Source organism: Amborella trichopoda, chromosome 13, assembly GCF_054954075.1.
Source record: "Amborella trichopoda isolate Santa Cruz 75 chromosome 13, AtrichopodaSantaCruz75HAP2 v2.0, whole genome shotgun sequence".
Lineage (NCBI taxonomy): Eukaryota > Viridiplantae > Streptophyta > Magnoliopsida > Amborellales > Amborellaceae > Amborella > Amborella trichopoda.
In genome coordinates this window covers 11,135,054-11,155,575 of record NC_142348.1, presented here as the reverse complement: position 1 = coordinate 11,155,575, position 20,522 = coordinate 11,135,054, and the positions used below count along the sequence as shown (strand labels likewise).

General features: G+C 36.7%; 1 long non-coding RNA gene across 1 annotated transcript in view; it reads right to left on the bottom strand.

The window, feature by feature from the left end:
- Window positions 1–19,296, bottom strand: part of LOC110007065 (uncharacterized) — a 37,710-nt gene extending 18,414 nt beyond the window's left edge. The window contains exon 1 of the long non-coding RNA XR_002280584.2: window positions 18,966–19,296. This is a non-coding gene — a long non-coding RNA (uncharacterized LOC110007065). The remainder of the gene's footprint in view (window positions 1–18,965) is intronic.
- Between the last annotated feature and the right edge of the window lie 1,226 nt (window positions 19,297–20,522).

Genomic DNA, 20,522 nt, shown 5'->3' with positions numbered 1-20,522 from the left:
AAACATAAATAAAAACAACAATAACAATTTTGTAGATTTTAAGGCAATTAACGTAAAAATCCCTTTTTTAATTATGAAAAAATTACATACATATCCATTATAGTTTCCGTTATTACAGCTCTACCAAATAGTTTACGTTATTACCACTGTGACCTTTTTTTTTTGTCGAAACAGAAATTTTAAAAAAAGACAACTTTACCCTTTTTCGGTTGTTGAATTGAACAACTAAATTTAAAGTATTTTCGGTTGTTCACAATTGAAAACGGGGCCAATTTCGGTTTTTGAATAACCGAAAATTTAAAATTTTTGGTTCTTCAAGAACCAAATTTTTTTTCTCTCTTGTGGGTATGCATAAGCTCTCTCTACCTCTCGCTCTACATTACATGGGTAAAAATATTTTTTTTTTTAAACTCTCTCTCCACTTCACCCGGCGTCTTTTTTTTTTGGGGTAAGTTTATAATCCCTGAGATTTCTCAAATATTTAGGGGCTCAAACTAGCTGTCCCCCCTTGATTTTATCAGATAACCATGACTTCAAAGAGGTAGAGAGAGAATACAATACAAGATATCTCCTAATCTTCTAATCTCATAAGCCCTAAGATTTCTCCTAAATTTAGGGGCTCAAACTAGTTGTTCCCCTTTGATTTTATCGGATAACTATGATTTCATAGAGGTAGAGAAAATACGCCACAAGAGAGAAAAAACATTTTTCGGTTCTTGAAGAAACGACAATTTAAAATTTTTGATTCTTCAACAACCGAAAATTTAAAATTTTCGGTTCTTCAAGAACTGAAATTGGTGCATTTTCGATTGTTGAACAACTAAAAAAACTTGAATTCGGTTGTTCAAAAATCAAAAAAGGGTAAAGCCATCTTTTTTTGAAATTTTTGTTTTAACATGAAAAAAGCGGACATGATGGTAATAACAGAAACTATTCGATAGAGCCATAATAATGGAAACTATAATGAATATGTATGTAATTTTCCCTTTAATTAAAAAATAATCCTCATTTTTCATATTTTACTCCGGCATCCATTTCTTGTCTTGTTTTTTGTTTTTCCCCCATATACCTAGCCGCATTTGAAATTTTTTCTTTAAGAACTCGGTCTAGCACTTGAAGTACCGCACCGACTTCTTCATGAAAGTGTCTGGTCGGCACTCGAATTGCCAAACCAACCTTTGCCAAGTTTTGTGCCAGAAGCCGGTCAAGCACTTGAAGTGTCGGACCGCCTTCTTTTTGGATTCGGCACTTCATGCCCGGGACCGATAAAAAAAATCGAAATAAAGGGGGGTGAGGTTCCTAAGAGACCAAGAGAGAGAGAAAGATAAAGTGGGAGAAATGGTCGAGATGAAGGGTGAGGGCTAGACAGACTTTTGAGAAAATAGAGAGGAAGGAAGAGAGATAGGTGTGTTGCCCTTTTTATGGTGTGTGTGTGTTAATTGGTGAAAATAGAGAGGAAGGAAGAGAGATAGGTGTGTTGCCCTTTTTATGGTGTGTGTGCGTTAATTGGTGAACAGTATGACTCCAAGTACCAGAGAACAAACCACAAGAAAGAACAAAACAACTTCACTATATATAGAAAGGATAGTTACACATGGGTTTGCAAGTTCTCCCGGGCCAGAATATGGGGAACCCTCTTAGACCTCGTCTTGATGCTATCATCTAAATGCCCCCACACACTCCAAAAGGAATGTTAGGATGGGGAAGTAAAAGGGAACATAACAGATCTATCAAGGTGGAGGGATATGAGCCTGCCCTTTGATGCCTTCAAGGATATGAGCTTGAAGTGCACTGTGACCTTCTCTTCCCACAAGGCAAATTGCTTTGTGGAGTGGTTTTGGTTCTTCTCCTACAAGGGTTTGAGCTAATAGGGAGCTTGGCTTGCTATGGTCAGGCTTGGAATGGGTTAGGAATAGGTTTCTCTCTCTCTCCAATAGAAAGCTTTAGGCTCCAGTTAAGATTTTCTCTCCCTAAACAAGCTTTCTCTCTCTCTAAACCTCCCAAATTTCAACTCTTGGACCTTCTAACCTCCAGAATGATCAAGGCTTAAGGCATTTATAAACATGGGTGAGAATTAAAAAATTGGATCATACATGATGGGAAGACTAACCTTTTGTCCCTTTTTTATTCAAGGAAAATGGTTTGATAAGGCTGCAGCCCTAGTAAAATAAGTAAAGCCTCACCTCATAACTCATCGGAAATTGCAATTCAAGCATTGGAAAACATTTACATCGATCATTTCGGCTTGAACAATATGGTTGTGAAAAAAACAATTAGGATTTCAAGCTCTAGAAATCATAGTTGCTGGAAACACCTTGGAACCCAAATCGTTTCACGAATCGAAATCGCAGAATCATGGCTGCCTAGAAGATTCCTATTTTTGGAATCGACATCCGTACAATGGGAATCGTGGGGAACGAGATTCTTAATTTCCTGGAATCGCATCTCAACCAAGATAGATTCGAGATTCATCCACATCTGGAAACAAGATTTCGGCCTCTTTGGAATCGAGATTCCCACCCCATGGAATCGACACTCAAGGAGTCAAGATTCATTTATATGTGGAATCAAGATTCCGACATCTATGAAATTGAGTTTTTGACATATGTGGAACAAAGATATGTTGCAGTTTAGAATCATGATTCCAACATCTTTAGAATCGAGTTTCTGACGTATATGTATCTGAGATCCATGCCAATTCATAATTGAGAATTACATTAGTATGGAATGAATGCGTTTGACCCCTACCAGGAATTGAGATTTCAATATACGGAGTAGGAAGCCCCATACACACCTTGAGCCATATCAACTTTAGAACCTATATCAGATGTCTCTTATTAGACTCGTAGAGCCAATTTTAAAGTGATTGTGTTGATTATTGATCTAAAGGTCAAATAATCAACTGGAAAATTATATACAAAAGATACGTATTTCTAAATTGTGATGTTGACTTCATTATTACATAGACAAAATAGGATTATGTACACAAAATAGGATTGTCGATTTTTAAAAGATATGGAAGCAAGACTTCATATTGATTGAATCGCACTTCCCTTCTCCTATGAACCAATGTACTATATAAGTTATAGATTCTAGATTCAAAACCCCAACAAAACAAGAATCATTACATGTGGAATCATATATCATTTGACGTGGACTCAAGATTCAATATTTGTTGGAGTCATGATTCGATGAATTTGGAAATGACTTTCCACAAATAATGGGTTCAAGATTCTAAAGATCTATTTAAACAAGATTCCTAAATTAAGGAATCGAGATTCCTTGGTTCCAAGAAACGGTTTCAATGAAGATTCCTTAACGAAATCGCCGAATCGGGTTTCCGAACCGGAATCGCAAGGCCGGCTAAGAGATTCCGGTAATTATACTAGAAATAGTGTATATTTTTAACAAATTATCTAGACCGCCAATTTCGCCCTAAAAAAAAGTGTTCAAAGATCCGCAAGATCTGTACGATTTTTTTAGTTTCAAATTTTATCGTCGCTATTGGAAATTGATTTTAAAGCCATCATGGAGATTTTTGTTGCCAAAAGTGCTTTCCATACGAGGATTTGAGGTGAGGTTTTATTTGGTTTTCATAAAGCCTAGGCCTTATATAAACTTCAGCCTTTATTCAAAGGGCTTAATTATGGGTTTTTGGAAGGAAATATCAATGGGTTGCCCTTAAAAACTTTGGGCCTTCCCATATCATCAACTTCCCTTGTTCTCTCTCTCTCTTTCCTTTTTTTTTTGGGTAGATCAATAGGGAAAGGATATCATACCCGTGATAGGAATGGAACTCAAGACGTCTTGTTGTGGCACTAACCGCCCTGACCACCACCGTTGGAGAATGGAACTTCCCTTGTTATTTTGGCCAAACTTTCATGGATTCATAACCACTTTCACTCCATAAATCATAGAGACTTAGAGAGTCAAGTTAGGATTATTTTGCCTCAAATTTTATCCAAAGACTCGTATTCATGGAGTTAAGGGGATTTATGGGGACATAGGCCTTTTGACAGCAACATCAGTTTTTTTGGCTATTTTTGGGCTTCAATCTCAACAGGAACCTTGGTATATGAATGATTAGACGATTGAACAAGGTGTATCCCTACAAAATTTCAGCTCAAAACGCCTCACAGTTGGGGAGAAATTGACCAAGAAATGGCCATTATCAATGTTCAAAAACACGGACATAAACAAGTTGGGGGGGCATTTGTTTATCTGTATGTGTGTGTGTAAGAAAGCATCTGGGCCAATGTGTGTCTGAGAAAGGTCTCACACCTCGAACCTAGGAGGACATGTTCGTTTTCTTTTTTTTTTATGTAGAGAGAGAATATAAGTCCGTGAGAGAGGGGAGCCTCACATTGAACACTTGGAGGTCATCTGCTTTTTTTTCTTGTTCTTATAAGTAAAGTGAGAGCATATGGGTGCATGTTTGTGTCTATGTATACGTGTGAGAGAGAGAGGCCTTGCATCAAACAATTGGAGGGCATCTTCAGTTTCCTCCTCTTCTTATACGTAGAGAGAAAGGATGGGTCTGTTAGCCAGAGAGAAGAGCATTGAGCCCTTAGCCATTTTTATAGGCCTTAACTATTTTTAAAATTTTTTTTTAAGGGGTTTAATACCTTTTTTTTTTTTGGGTGGCACTAGTCGTAGGGAAAAATTACTTATTTTGCCCTTGGTTAAGGGTCTTTTCTGCCCTTGGCCAAGTTGCTCCAAGGCGACCAACTTGAGGCAACTGCCTAGGTGGCGCCTTGGCCGCCTAGGCGCCCAAGTACGCCCAGAGCGCTGCATAAGAGTTTTAACCTCTCGGCAGCCTAGGCGGCCAGCCTGCAACCCATGAAAACCCTTTTAATCACCTACTTGTGCATAAATCTAGTATCACTCCCAACAAGGAAATCCATGATATATATGGAACAAATGAGCCTTAAGATACAATCACTCCAAATTTCAGCTCATTTCACCATAGGGTTTGATATGGCCAAAAAAGTGAAAGGGTACCGTCCTAGATTTTGTTGTCTTTTTAGCCAGTAATAGTGCCTGACACTCCATGTGAATAGTATGGTCACCAACATGTTCCCTCAACGATCCTTTTGGAAAAGGCAACAAACAGCATCAGAATGTCTTGAAATTTGAGACAAGCTTTTTAACGGCATGCCTGCCATTCCACCAAGTTTCAAACCCATCAGATGTCGTTTTCCTTGTGTTGCTTTGTAAACTGACCTATTTTTCCAATGTAGTTAGTTCACAATCCGTAGTCTCCAAATTGGCAATCACATATCTCGAGCTCCAGATATCCAAAAGCCCTGACTTTTGAAGGTATATTGGGAACCTCCTTGATTAAACTTTCGCCATGATAGCCTTCTAAGCCCAACAGGTCAGGATTTGACCCTTATCCCTTATTAACCATCCGTGTCGCAGTTTTGGGTCAAAATAGTGCCAAACGGCCACGATTTTTATCTGCAAGTCCTCTTGCACAAATTACAAGGATCCTCCAAAACTGGCCTTGGTGTGCAATCGTTTTATTGGCCTCTTGAGGTTCTCTGACAATATTTCACAGTTCCGATGTATATGCTATTGACAACCTGTTGGATTGATCAACTTTGTGTTTTCACAGTGGCGGAGTAGTCGCTCTTTGGGTACCACCTTCCTCCATACCTTTTAAGAGTTTGTCCCACAGTTGTTGGGATCTCTCAAACTAGGTGTCCGCACCAAAATCTCACACCCGCTTTTTGGGAAAGGGGTCTTCAAAGGATCTCGATTCTTAAATTTCCGGATTTCGATAATTAATATTAGGCATCTTGATCCCCATCTTAGAGACTAAGACAATGACCAAAACAATGATTCCAAGCGAACTTGAAACACAACTATCCTTTAATATAGTTGCATTGCTCGCTAACTATAAACAATGAGATCCCTACCTTAAAAAGTATGCATAGTCCTAGACCATATATACCACTTACAGTACAAAGTAAGATCTTCAAAAGGTTAGGATTGAGATCCCTAACATCTAAGGATCTCAATCCCTAGCATATGCATTGTATGGACAATGCTCCCAACTATAGGAATCTTCAAGCCTTTCACAATCCCCTCGCTCCTGATCCCTATTCCGCTCATGGTTCGCTCCTAATCCCAACAACTATGGTTTGTCCGGGTAAATATGAGGCCCTCGATACCCATGCCTAGGTTTAAGCATGTTATCAAGAGTGAGTTGCTACAGTATGATCCAATTTTGTGCTCATCTCAAACAAGACTAGTTTGATATCATGTTTGATCCTCGGATATAGAAATACACCCAAACAATAGGGCGAACAGAGAGATAGGGAGAGGGAGAGAGAGAGAGAAAGGAAGGGTAAGAGGTTGTTGGGGCTTTTGAGAAAGAGAGAGAGAGAGAGGGAGAGGGAGAGAAATAGAGTGAGAGATAGAGAGGGAGAGGAAGAGAATTAAGAGTAGAGATGGAGAGAGATTGGACAATATCAAACCCCCACCCTCTTTTTTTGTTTGATCACCTTTTTTTTTTTCTAGTCGGTATGACACTACACCCGAAGGACCGAAAGGAAAGCGGTCCGACACTCCAAGTGCCAAACCGATTTCTGGTAAAAAAGTTAGCAAAGGTTGGTCCGACACTTGGAGTGTCGGCCAAACACTACTAAAGAGAAGCCCGTTCGATACTTGAAGTGCCAAACTGAGTTCTCAAAGAAGAAATTTCACATGCGGTCCACCACCCGAAGTACCGGACAAGGGCTATTTTAGACAAAAATAAAAACTGACAAAATAATGGACCCCTGCATCAAGTATGTAAAAACAGAGATTATCTTTAATTCTGAAAATAAAATGATTTTTACGTTAATTTCTCTAAATTTTATGACAAAAAAATGTTAATAAAAAAATTTTAAAAAAAATCTAATAATGATATTTTATGTTTCAAAATTTAAAATATAAAAAAAAATCAACAATTAACAGACTCGTACGAAATACATCCAAAATTAATATAAAATTGCTTTTGCTGAGACCCACAGTGTAGAGAGCCATTTGCTTTCTCCACAACTTTATTGCCTTCAGCACAACCCATACAATCAAAAGTAACTAATTTAGTAATCCATAATTAATATCTTCGATGAATCTTGTATGAGTTTTACTTTTCTGACATATTTAAAATACATGAAACTTCTTTGTAAAATTGTCTTATCATTTGCAAAACTTCATACAGTCATTGTTTTTGTGATTACAATTGTTCTTTAAATGTTTAATCTTATGGCATAGGTTTACCTACTCAAACAACTATATTTCAAATGTCCCAATGGTCCTACAATGGTGGTAGTTAAAGTAGAGTGGTGTTTAGTAAATTTCTTATAACTAGAAATGTTTCTGTATAAGAAAGACATGCATGACAAAAAAATAAGCATTTAAAGACAGCAAGTATAAAAAGCTATGCCCTAATAGATGCATACTTCACATGCTAGATATAATATAAAGGGTAACAAGTAAAAGATTCATAAAAGATAAATATTAAACTTATAAAACATTTGTTTTCACTTGAATTGGTTGTGCTGAATGCTGTTGTGCTTCAGGAAATTTGCCTTTTGCACAAGCTGATTACCTTAGGCAAACAAATAATTTGCGGCTCAGAACATTGAGAAGATATTTGTAATAATAAAGTTCCGTGATGCTAACATTTGTAAAAATTTCAAATGTATCCTCACTAAATGATTAAGCTACCCATATAAAGCAACTTTTTCCCTAAAAAACAATATGTTTAGTAAATACACTATTCACAACCCATTCTAACCTTAATCTTTGAATTTTGAAGGGTTTTTGGGTGGGGGGGTGTGTTCAAATCAATCTTCACAATATTTTACTTACTTTTTTAACAAATATTATATTTAACTTTTCTGATTTCATAATTTTATTACCCAAATGGCATCTCAAAGTCCTGACCAGGAATTGTTTGTCAATTAGAAATTAGTTTAGATTTATGATATTTTTTCTTCAAATTTACAGTAATTTTTTGTGCAGATTTATTGAACATGATAGTCGCTTTAATCTTGGATTTATTTCATATTTATTTGGATGAAGTATGTTACATGACAGATATGAATACAGTTGAACTCATCAAATTGATTGGATTAAATTAAGAATATTTTTTCTCAAAATAAACTGCCTATATATTGGATTTTTTTAATATTTATATCATTTAAAAAAGTTTTTTACTTACTCACATTCATTACAATTACCTCAATGTTGAACAAACAGACAAGTTCTACACTCTTATAATATGAGCACAATAGGCCAGATGTCATGTCTAGCATACTATGTATGATCAGATGACCAATGTTGAATTCTTTTTACTTCAAATCTATGAGAGATAGTGGAAATGGTAGTGCTATAACAGTGAAAATGATCTAATATTAGGGCAACTAAACCATAGTTAGTAAATCATCTGATAGCAATAAATATGTGGGCAACAAAATTAGTATTAATGAATTAAATGGGCTGAAAATTTCAAGCGTTTATAAAACTCTGACAAAAAAGAAGTGACCATTTCAATTTGCCACATAAACGAGTTTTCCTGGTTAAAAAGATGAACTCTTAGTCAAATATTAGATCATCATTAAGGCATCATCATTCTTAAGCAGTAAAAATCATTCCACAAACTAGATTTGAATAAGACTAAAGTATGGAAAGTCTATGACAAGGCTCACGAAGGTCAGATGTAATAGCAAAGTAAGGGAGGGAGGGAGGTACGTAGAGAGAGAGAGAGACATAGAGAGAGGGATGGACGGATGGATGGATGGATGGAGCTTGGTCCAATAAACCAAGAGAGATAGATACCCGTAAAGAACTATAATGTAATTTTAAGAATTTTTCCAAAGGTGTTTTGGATAAAGATACACTATATTGCATTGTCTTAAAAAGAAACGAGCTGGTTTTAAGCTAATTTGAAAATCACACCTTTTAAAGTGTTTCTTGAAAAAATGAAGTCTGTTAGAAAAAATTATGTTTTAACCGTTGTATTGCTAATTATGAACTGAACTCAATGAATACAAGAAATCCATCGATCAAGCAATTCCACTTAAGAAGTATACTAGTACGTAACTCACTGGCTCCTTATGAGCACAATGTTAATCCAACACATCTGTACTTAATCCAACCAAAAAGCACAAAAAAAATGATCTGAGTACTAAAAAATACCTAAAAGAGGCAACCATACTCTATCTAAGACAAGAACACCCCCAATCTACTCAGTACAAAATCAGTCTACAATTAAGGTGAACTGTAGCTAGTTTTCGAGTGTGCAACATATTTTGTTCACACCAATACAAATGCAATCCAAGACCGAGAGAAGCATCATGTTCTACAAAGCGATCAATGAGTTCTACCCCAAATTAAAACTACAGAAAGCATATCACAGATCTGAAGTAAACCTCAAGGTGGCAAACAAACAATTCAAGGCCCAGGACTTTGAGAAAACATTAAAATAAAATTAATTAAATAAAGCCTGTGGGGCACAATATTCATCTGGAGACCTAATATAATTTTGTGAAGATTGATAAAGTTGATTTCATCTAAGTATGAAAAAACATTAGAGGACATGCCAAAATCTAAAAAAGTTGTGGGGATTTTTTTTTGTTTTAATGGACTATTGCCAATTTCTTACACAATATATGTAAATTGTTAATATAACTAGGATTATATGACATATTCCTGCACCATGAAGCGTTCACTAGCCGATAAATGATGGAGAACTACTACCTCTACTCCAACTCATCACTAGTACCACTACCACAACTATCATACTACTAGCACCACCATTAACACTTACTAATACTACTACCACCACCACTTCATAATGTAAAGCCGAAAATAAGCAAATCTACCTATGCCCCTCTTATATACTTGAATCCCTTTCGTATCTTATGCAAATTCTATCATATTTTCCTCTCTATGATCTTACTGACCTTGCACAAGACATTCATATGCCATTATTTGCCTCACAAAAACTGTGCTTCTATCAATATACTTCTACCATGTAGAGTAATTTTCTGGAAGACATATGTTTATCATGAATAAGCATCAATGATTAAAAAGTCGGCGAGTCGCAACGAACTCGCTCGAGTAGGCACGGGAATCGGTCCTCCCGTGTCGATTCCACTAAAACATGTTGGATTGTCCGGTTCTAGAGAACAACCGACGATTCTATACAGTAAATCGACACATGACGTCAAGAATCGCCCGGTTTTTCTACAGTAGCGTGTGTATGAAGTGGGCATTCTTGTAATTTTTCGGCTTAAAATGGGCCAAGGGCTAAGAACCTGAGTCCACACACCTCACCATGTCCCTAGCCACCGGGCCTTCAGCTTCCACACTGGTTCGTACATGATACGAGTGACGAGTACCAAGAAAGTATTTATTTACTTGTCTTCTTCCACCTTTTTGATGTGGGATATTTTGAGTAAAAGGTATTAGCTTGAAAAGTTGATATATTATAGTATATTATACTAAAAAATAATACGACAAACATTTCTTGTAAAAAAAATATAAAAGGTTCTTGTTCAAAATCATTCTTTATTGTTGTTCATTTATAATGATTATATACTTCATCCATGATAATTCCATGATTTTTCTTTTGTGTGATGTAATTTAATGGTTAAAATAAGTTCATACAGGGAAAGAACATCTCAATATTTGCACATTAATTAAAAAAATGAAAGTTAATAATGTAGTACCCTGATTTCTTATTGGATTCCTAAAAAATAACATTCATAATGAATCTTAATAATTTTTTTGAATTTTTTATAAGGCTTAATCCAACCAATTTGGCCGCTTCCCGATCCAAATCCCCGATGCACCGATCCGGATGGGTTTTTGGGGTGATATTAATAGCCCGAAAAAAATGCTATAATATATCAAACTTTCAAGCTAATACCTTTTACTCACAATATCCCATATCGAAAAGGTGAAAGAGGACAGAAGTGAATAAATACTTTCTTGGTACTCGGTACTCGTATCACGTGCGAACCCGTGTGGACGCTAAAGGCCCGGTAGCTAGAGACGCATGGTGAGGTGTGTGGACCCAAGTTCTCTTAGCCCTTGGCCCATTTTAAGCTGAAAACTACAAGAATGCCCAAGTCATACACACGCTACTGTAGAAGAACCGGGCTATTCATGACGTCATGAGGCAAAGAACTGGGAGATTCATAACGTCATGTAGCGATTTACTGTATAGAATCGCCGATTCGTCTCTAGAGCCAGGCGATCCAGCGTGTTTTAGTAGAATCGACATGAAAGGACTGATTCTCGTGCCAACTCGGGCAAGTCCGTTGCGACTTGCCGAGTTTTAAATCACTGATAAGCATTAATAGCCTCGGATGGTCTTCCTGACTAGACACACATCTCCATTTTTTATCACTTATAATGATGCATTCCCAAAATTTTAGAATTTTCTATCCGATTTAATTTTTTAGGACTCATAGCATGGTGACTTCCTAAAACATTGGGCTTTCTTTCTACCATCATAATTTTGGATATACGTCATGAGTTTTAGTGGACCTGAAGAGATTAAATTCATGGGAGCACCTCAATAGCTTGAGGGACAAAATATGTTGCACGGATTCTGGTATGAATATCTATGTTAGATATGGTTAAGTGCCAAATTCTTAGAGCATTAAAAAGTAGGAATCGACAAGAAGCCGGTGTTTGTATGTGTGTTTGTATATGTGTGTGCACGTGTGTGAATGCTTGCTAAAGTCAATTGCTAACCACCTAAGCCTAGGCCCGACTCAAAAAAAGGGGTAGGCCAGCTTTGTTTGGTTTTTTGGGACAAACTTCAAGGATTTGAACCCTTTGACCTCCCACATCCAAACAATTATTTCTACCACTAAACCAAAGCTTAAGGGGCTTTGCCGCTTTGGGTAGTTCAATGGGGAAGAGGTCCCCTACACGTAACAGGAATAGAAGCTCAAAAAACTTTGTTTGATTTTTTTGGGACAAACTTCAAGGATTTGAACAAATGACCATCCACACCCAAACTGATATGCCTACCACTAACATAAAGTTTAATGTAACATAAAAACTAATAAAAGATTAATATTCCTTTCATCATACCATGGAAGATTAGATGTATAAAGACAAATATGATGTACCAATCAAAAAGGAAGAAAGATATCCAAAAATGCTTCGACTCGTTGCAATAAAAATCTGAAGCCTTGTGGACTTTTAAAGTCCAGAAGGTCCAATTGTCATCATCATTCAAGCCTTATCCCAATTATTTGGGGGGTCGGCTACATGAATATTGTTCCTCCATTCTTCTCTATCAAGACCATACCCTCAGTATGACCAAAAGTCACCTTATCTTTTCCATTACTTTTATCTATGTTCTTGTGGGCCCAATGATTCAAAAAGCGGACCGCCCAGCGCTTAGGCGGCACCTAGGTGGTTCGAAAGGCCTAGGCATAGGCGGCCAATCTAGGCGGTTCATCCATGGGCGACCGCCTAAGCGGGCACCCAACCCTAGGCGGCCACCCAAGGCCTGCGCCCTGCCCAGGGGCAGAAATTGATTTCGGTAGGGGCAATTTTGGTCTTTTTTTTTGTTTTTAAGGGCCAAAAATTAGGGTTTTAAGTTCATTTGAACCTTTAAACTTGTTGGAGCCAATTCAGAGAAAGAAAGCCCCCAAAAATCTAGTTTTTGGTGAATTTTTTAGGATCGAAAGGTTTCTCAAAGTTAACAAAAATTGATCAAAACATCACCCATTGATATTAGATCTACTTTTTTATGTTTTGCAAAGTTATTAGGGGGGGTTTTTTAGAAGATTTTGAGTATTTAGAAGCATCTTTGAGGTGGAAGTTTGAAGATTGAGCAATCAAACTCAAAATAAGTGATTTTTTTTTATTGCTCTAGTAATTTGCATTATTTCTTAGATGTCTTCTCCGGGATCTAATAAGAGTGCTGATCCCGATTGGAAATATAGCTATAACCGAGATCCTAATAATAAAAATTGCATGAGATGCAAATTTTGTGAAAAGGATACAAAAGGGGGCACAAACCGGTTCAAAAAACATCTTGCCGATATCAAGGGGGGATGTTGCCCCATGTAAAAAAACACCTGATGTTGTTAAAGAGGAAATAAACAATTTTTTTAACATGATGAAAATGAAAAAAGATGAGAGATTTGCCTCTATAGCAGAGATTAAGTCTGGGGTTCGAGTCAATTTTGATGATGATGATAGTGATGAGAAAAAGATTGGGGAGGGATGTCAAAAGGTTGAGCAATCCATTATTAAGGGAAAGGGGAAGGGAGTTGTAATTGCTTCTCGTTCTGGAACTAAGAAGCCTCGGGTTAGAGGCCCTATGGATAGTTTTTTTACCTCGGCCTGACCCTGAGGTTTTAGGAGAGAAAACAAAAAAGTAAACCACCATTGAAAATAGAATCAAGAAAGAAGAGAGAGATAGAGCTGCATAGTATTTTGCTACATGGTTTTATGAGGCGGGCATTCCTTTCAATACCGCTCGCTTAAGCAGCTTCCATACTGCGATAGAGGCAGGTGGCCAATTTGGCCCTAGGATGAAAGCCCCAACCCCATATGAGCTTTTAGAGCCTTTTTTAAAAAAGGCAGTGAGTGCCACGAAGGAAGCTGTAGAGCTTAAAAATGATGCATGGGCTTAGTATGGAGTTTCTATTATGACTGATGCTTGGAGTGATAGGAAGAGATCAAGTCAAATGAATTTGCTTGTGAATTGCCCTGCAGGAACTGTCTTTTTTAGGTCTATTGATGCCTCTGATCATATACATGATGTCCATTACATATTTCAAGTGATAGAGAAGGGAATCAAGGAGGTTGGAGAGCATCTTGTTGCACAAGTTGTCACAAACAATGCTGCTCCTATTGTTGCTGCATCTAATTTGTTGCGCATAGTTTATCCTAGAATCTTTTGGACACCATGTGCAGCACATTGTATAGACCTCATGCTTGAGGCTCTTGGCGGTTTAACCGAGATATCAGGTGTAGTGAAGAAGGCCAAGTTAGTTACAAATTTTATTTATAGCCACTATCTCACCTTCAGCATGATGCGTACCTTTACAAAGAAGAAAGAGATTGTGAGGCCTGGGCTCACGAGATTTGCGACCTGGTACTTATGCCTAGATAGCATACATTCGAGGAGAGTGCAGTTGAGGCAAATGTTTATCTCGGATGAGTGGAGAGCATGCAAGTGGTCTAAGGATCAGGTTGGGAAGAAGGTGAGAGATATTATACTTTCAAAGGCTTTTTGGAGAGGGGTGAAGGGTGTTCTTAAGGTATTTTTCCTCTTGTCAAAGTCCTTCGCATGGTTGATAGTGACAAGCCTTCTATGGGCTATATATATGATGCTATGAAGAAATGCGAAAGAGAGATAGCCCAAAAATATCAATGATGAAAAAACCCGCTACAAGCCTGTTTGGGAGATTATTGATGAGAAGTGGGATAGGCAGCTACATCGGCCATTGCATGCAGCTTGGTATTATTTGAACCCAGCTTTTTTTTATATTGACAACGATATACAAACAAATGACACAATTATGAATGGATTTAATGAGTGTGTAGAGGTGCTAGTCCCTGATCCTGATATGCAGGATATTATAAGTGCTGGTGAGTTGATAAATTACAAATGCTCATTAAAGTCTTTTGGGAGTCCAATGGCGATGAGGCAAAAGACCAAAATTAATCTAGGTATTAATAATATTCTTAAGTTCATCTTCATAAAGTTCAAGTAATCAAGTAATTCTATTATTTATTCGTGATTTTTTTCTATATCTTTACAACCCATTGGTGGAGCCAACATGGGTGTAGTTCTCCAAATTTACAAAAGTTGGCCATTCGGACCTTAAACCTAACCACTTCTTCATCCGGTTGTGAGCGCAATTGGAGCACTTTTGAAGGGTAAGGCCGTAAGGGTAATTTGTATAATTTTATAAATAATACATGAACCATAGATATTAGATTTTAATTAGTTTCATTTGATTTTGTTAGATTCATAAAAAGAAAAGGAACAGGCTTGAATCAAAGAGGCTCAATGACCTAGTCTATGTCAAGTACAATCGATTCTTGAAGGAGAGGTTTGCTAAGAAAGATAAGAGAGACCCCATCAGATCAAAAAATATGAACCATGCTATGGAGTGATTAATTGATGATGATAAGGTCGAGGGGCATAAAGGATTGACATGGGACATGGTCATTGATGCTTCAGGGACATCAGTGGACCCTCCTAGGGCCACTAGATCTTCCACACATAGAACAAGGATGGAGGAAGTGGAGGAAGAAGAGGCTGATTCAAAAAAGACAGAGGAGGACGGAGACGATCAATATGTCGAGGAGGATGACGACTCCGTCGACTCCAATGAATATGATGCCAATGCAGCTGACCCAAGATTTTATGATGACGAATGAGAATGAATGATGAATGTTGAATGTTGAATAATTATTAAACTTTAAAGTTTGAACTTTGATTAAAGTATTGTGTATTGAACTATTAAATATTCTTTTGAGTTTTCAAGTATTACTTTCATAGTTTCATAACTCAATTTTGTTTTCTTCCTCATGGTGGTGTACTGCAGTACTGGTGTGATATTATTTGATAACTTGGTTGGTTGGAAAATTTTAAGTTTTAATTGGATACGGAATATAAACCGACTTATGGATTATGCTTATGCTTATGCTTATGGGGTGTGTGCTAAATGCTAATATGTAGTATAATTTGAATTATGTACTACAACACATATAACTGATACTGACATAACTGCAGAATCCGTATTTGGATTCAACTGGGCCACTCAGGTTCTGAGCACCTGCCTAGGCGCTGGGCAGACTGGGGGGCCTAAGACCCACCTAGCACTTTTTGAAACATTGTGCGGGCCTTCCCCTTGCCCTTTTAGAGCCTTCCAGTTGAATCCAATTGCACCTCCTAATCGGTGTATTAGGTTGCACATGGCCATCCCACCTACGTTCCATTGTATGTATTCATACTAAATTCTATCCTTTCTTATCTTGCCACTCATCTATCTCAACCTTCATGTCTTAGCTACATCCATCCTATGGATATGTTGTTTTTTGACCACCCAACATTCTATCCCATAAAGCATGGCTGGCCTTACAACCATCCTATAGAACTTCCCCTTCAATCTCCATAGCATATGGCAATCACATAAAACTCCGGATGCAATCTCCACTGCGCCCACCCAACTCTAATTCTATGTATGACATTTTCCTCAATCTCTTCACTCTCCTAGATTATCGACCTTAGATATCAAAAACAATCTCTTTTAGATTTTTCTTAACCATCAATCTCAAATACTTCCTCGTTTCTATTCTTATTACTACTAAACTTGTATTCCATACATTCTGTCTTAGTATGGCTAGTTTTAAAACATTTAGATTCTAGAGCATCTCTCCAATGTTATAACTTGGCATTGACGCCGCCTCTAATCTCATCGATCAAGACTGTATCATCCATGAACAACATACACCACGGTACCTCCGCTTGTAGGTGCCTGGTTAACTCGCCCATAACCAAAACAAAGAGATATGGACTTATAGCTGACCATTGATGTAGGCCCATTGTCATTGAGAACTCACTTGTCTCTCTAGAAGGCCAAATTGTGTATAACCAAAATTTCAAATTACAAATCAAATAATGTATATAAGTAATCATAGCAAGCTGTCCCAACCAATCACTTCTGAACCGACACACTCTTACCATACCAGAATGACCCAAAGGAGCTAGGATGCGCTATTTGGACCAAGTCCATGTAGAATCTTTCCTTCTTTTTAGATAATAAATCCATAGTTACTTTATTCATAATTTAAAAATCTAATTTCAAACAGAAGTCAAGTGAGGACCCCAACGCTTACCCAAACAACCATATCGATTTTAGCCTAAGTTCAAATCTCATCACTAGCATCACTGCAAATGACCAAAATGCCATTGCAAAATTTACCTTGGCATGGGCATTTTAATCATTTGCACATGATGGATGGGCTATGCTGATCTGACTACAATTAGACAAACCAAACCCCTTAGGTCCACAATCTACCTAAATAGGAGCTCTAGCACACAGGCCAAAATTAGCGAGCCATATACTTGGGCTAAAGTTAGTCAGTCCTGTAAGACCCCCCAACCCATCCCTAATTCATGTGGAAATAAGCATATCTAGCTTCATAAGCATATCTAGCTTCAAAATATACAAAATATTCAAAAACCGGTACCCTCCCATCCAAAGACAAATCTCATATAGCTCTTGTCCTAAAAAACCCTATACAGCAAATCAGCAATTCCTTATTGGGTTCTAGCTAATACCTTGAGCTTCAAACTTCCTATAGAACACGAGATTTAAGAACTTTATTTTCTTGTGGGTTTTTTATTTTATTTTTATTTTTTTGGGGGGCAGGGGGGGGGGGTGGGGGGTGGGTGGGTTAAGAGTGTTCACAGCCTAAAAAAATCTTGGGGTTTACTAATTGGCTTGAGATTGAGTCTCTCTTGATCTCTTCCTTTTCTTGGGATTCCAGCATAACAGGAAATTTTTAAGGGCGTGCTTATTGTCTTGAGGGCCTTCTAATTTGCTTAAGTGCGATCATGGTCTGCAAGTATTCTTTGGGCTCTTATTTGATGATGTAGATATGTTTATTTGGCTTTATTTTCCCGTACATAAGTATTCGTTGTACCATCATGCATTTCATACTTTCGAACCATTGTAGTAAATTTTGGTACTAGCAACTTTTGCATTGCATGCACATAGTTGCAAGATGAGGACTGGAGATTACGTTAATCGCACAACCTTATTGTGCAAGAATATGATTCTTATACCAAGAGAGTCCCTTAAAGATTTCTACTCTTCCAATCATGCATATATTTGAAATAAGTCAAAACATAAGGTCTTCAGTTCAAACAGTCGTTCTTCTACTTCATTCTATCCATGTAGCTTAACTATCCCCTCAAAGAGGACAAAAAAAAAAAAAAAAAGGAGGATGAAAAGGCAAAGTGGTTAGACTTATTTACTTAACAAGTACTATGGTTGACTTAGATTTCACCGTAGTGTCAACAAGATAGAATGCAGTTTCTATTTCACTTCAGATTTTTTATGAGGTTTTCCTCAAACTCTATATTTCCTGCTCTCGCCACTCTCCAATCTCCATTTGCTGCCAATACATAGCATGGGTAATGGTCTAGCCTTATTTCATTATCCAATTAATCAAAATTGAACACCTCAGATAAAAACTCTACGCTCCGTATAATTCATACCCAAAAGAGGAATTAAACCAGGAAATGGGAAATGGAAGATGATAAATTAATACGTAAGAAACCAATCCTCATTTTATAAAATCAGTTTTGAAAAAATAAATAAATAATTCAATCAATCAAAATGAAACTGACTGAAATCTCCAAATTGGTGCTCTATAGATTCCACACCAAAAAAAGAGGCGCTCAAACAGAAATGATACTGGAAGTAGGGAAACTTAGCATGTAATCTATACCTAATGCATAAAATCAGCCAAAAAGAAGGATAAATCAAGCTAGATTCTAGGTGAAACAGAAAATCCAATCAGCAACCATATATAATAAAAGAATGCCAACCAGTAATGGATCCTAATGCCTAAAATCAGTTTAAAAAAAAAAAAAAGGAGGAAGAAATCCAATAAATATCCATCTTCCATTTACAGTAAAAAGGAAAAAAAAGAAGCGTTACAACAGAAATGATACCGAAAGTAGGGAAAGTTAGCATGTAATATATCCCTAATGCATCAAATCAGCCAAAAAGAAGGATAAATCAAGCTACATTCAAGGTGAAACCAGAAAAAACAATCAGCAACCATATATAATAAAAGAAGCAGACCAGTAATGGATCCTAATGCCTAAAATCCTAACTAAGACGAAAAAAAATGATCAAATAACAACCAGAACAAGTAAACAATGATTCACAAGAATAAAACATAACCTGATTGAAGATATGAGCTGGGATTCATCATAAAACTCGCAGAAAAAATCAGAAGGGCCACCTATTTTCCATGTACACAGTTCGCTGAGAAGCTTTCCTCTCGTAAATTCCGCTTCTGAACTGGGATCCAATGATGAGAGCTACGATGATTGGGTGAAACCCCAATTCTTCCTCTGAAATCATGCTGAGATGACGAAGCCCTAGATCTTTTCCTCCCTGAAACAACACACGAAATGGGAACCCTAATCCTCCATAAACCAAGGCCATGACAATATCGGTAAAAACCCTCACAAGGGATGGGGATACCACGCATCTGCCGTCCGTCGTTATAAAGGGATGGTGGAGATGACATTCTTAAACAATGCTGTACAATGAAACGTTCCGATTGTTTACACTCGTCGCGCATGCACCGAGCAGTATACGAGATGAGCGTCTACGAATCCGCCTTTGTAAGTGGAGTAGTGGACAGTGAAGATGAAATCCCGACCGTTCCTTTCCGCCTAAAACAACAATTGGATAACGAATTGGGATAAGAAGGAATTTTATCCATGATGATATTTTAATATGTTTATGAATTTGAACCATTCCAACTCATTGCCACTTTAGGAAAGGGGCTGGTGTAGCATTTCCACACCAAGGTACCACATTGTGTTATTCATTCCCACCATTTATACCCGTCTTTCCATTATCAAATGAGTACCCATTATCAAATGACATATTATTATTTTTTCTCGTTTTTTATCTCTTATTTCTAGTGTTATCAGACCTATATATATCAAGGTTTAAGAAAACGGATCGACGACCCAAATCGGCTACCCAAAAACTGTGTTGGAGCAGTAAATAGGCGTGTCAGATTGAAGATTGCCGAATCGGCAAGTTTCGTCCCAAAAACCTTTTAAAAAATCATTATATATCTCTAAAAATAGTATTCTTTTAGTTTCTAAAAAAAATTTAGGAATGGTACATTATGTACTTTCATTACTTTATAAAAATAGGTAAATACTGAGACATTGTTTTCCTATCTGTATAATTATTAACTATAATATAATATTATAATATTGTATCAAAATAGCTTAAAAATATTAGAAAACACTTGCATGTTGTAAGATTAAAAATAATACTTTCCCATATAAAGTGAAATTAGTACCACATCAAAATATCAAACATGTATTAATTCACTTTACTCATCTAAAATTATCACAGCCTAACTAACTATAATATTATATACTGAAATTAAAATTGTTTGTTTACATTTTATACTTATTTTAATATACAAATAAGAACAAATATAAAATGTCCTATAATATCATCTAATTTTAAAAATCTTATTTACAATTATAAGAACAAATACTATATTACATAATTATAATGTAAATAAATTAATAAAATACAAGATTTAGTTATCAATGTATGTTATCAATTATAATATTATAATAAATATGATTAAAAAAATATTAGAACTTCCATATCATATGATTAAAAACAAAAATAAAACCCCTTTGAATTTTAATGTTATATTAAAAAATTGAAAAATATTTTTACCCTAAAAATGGAAAA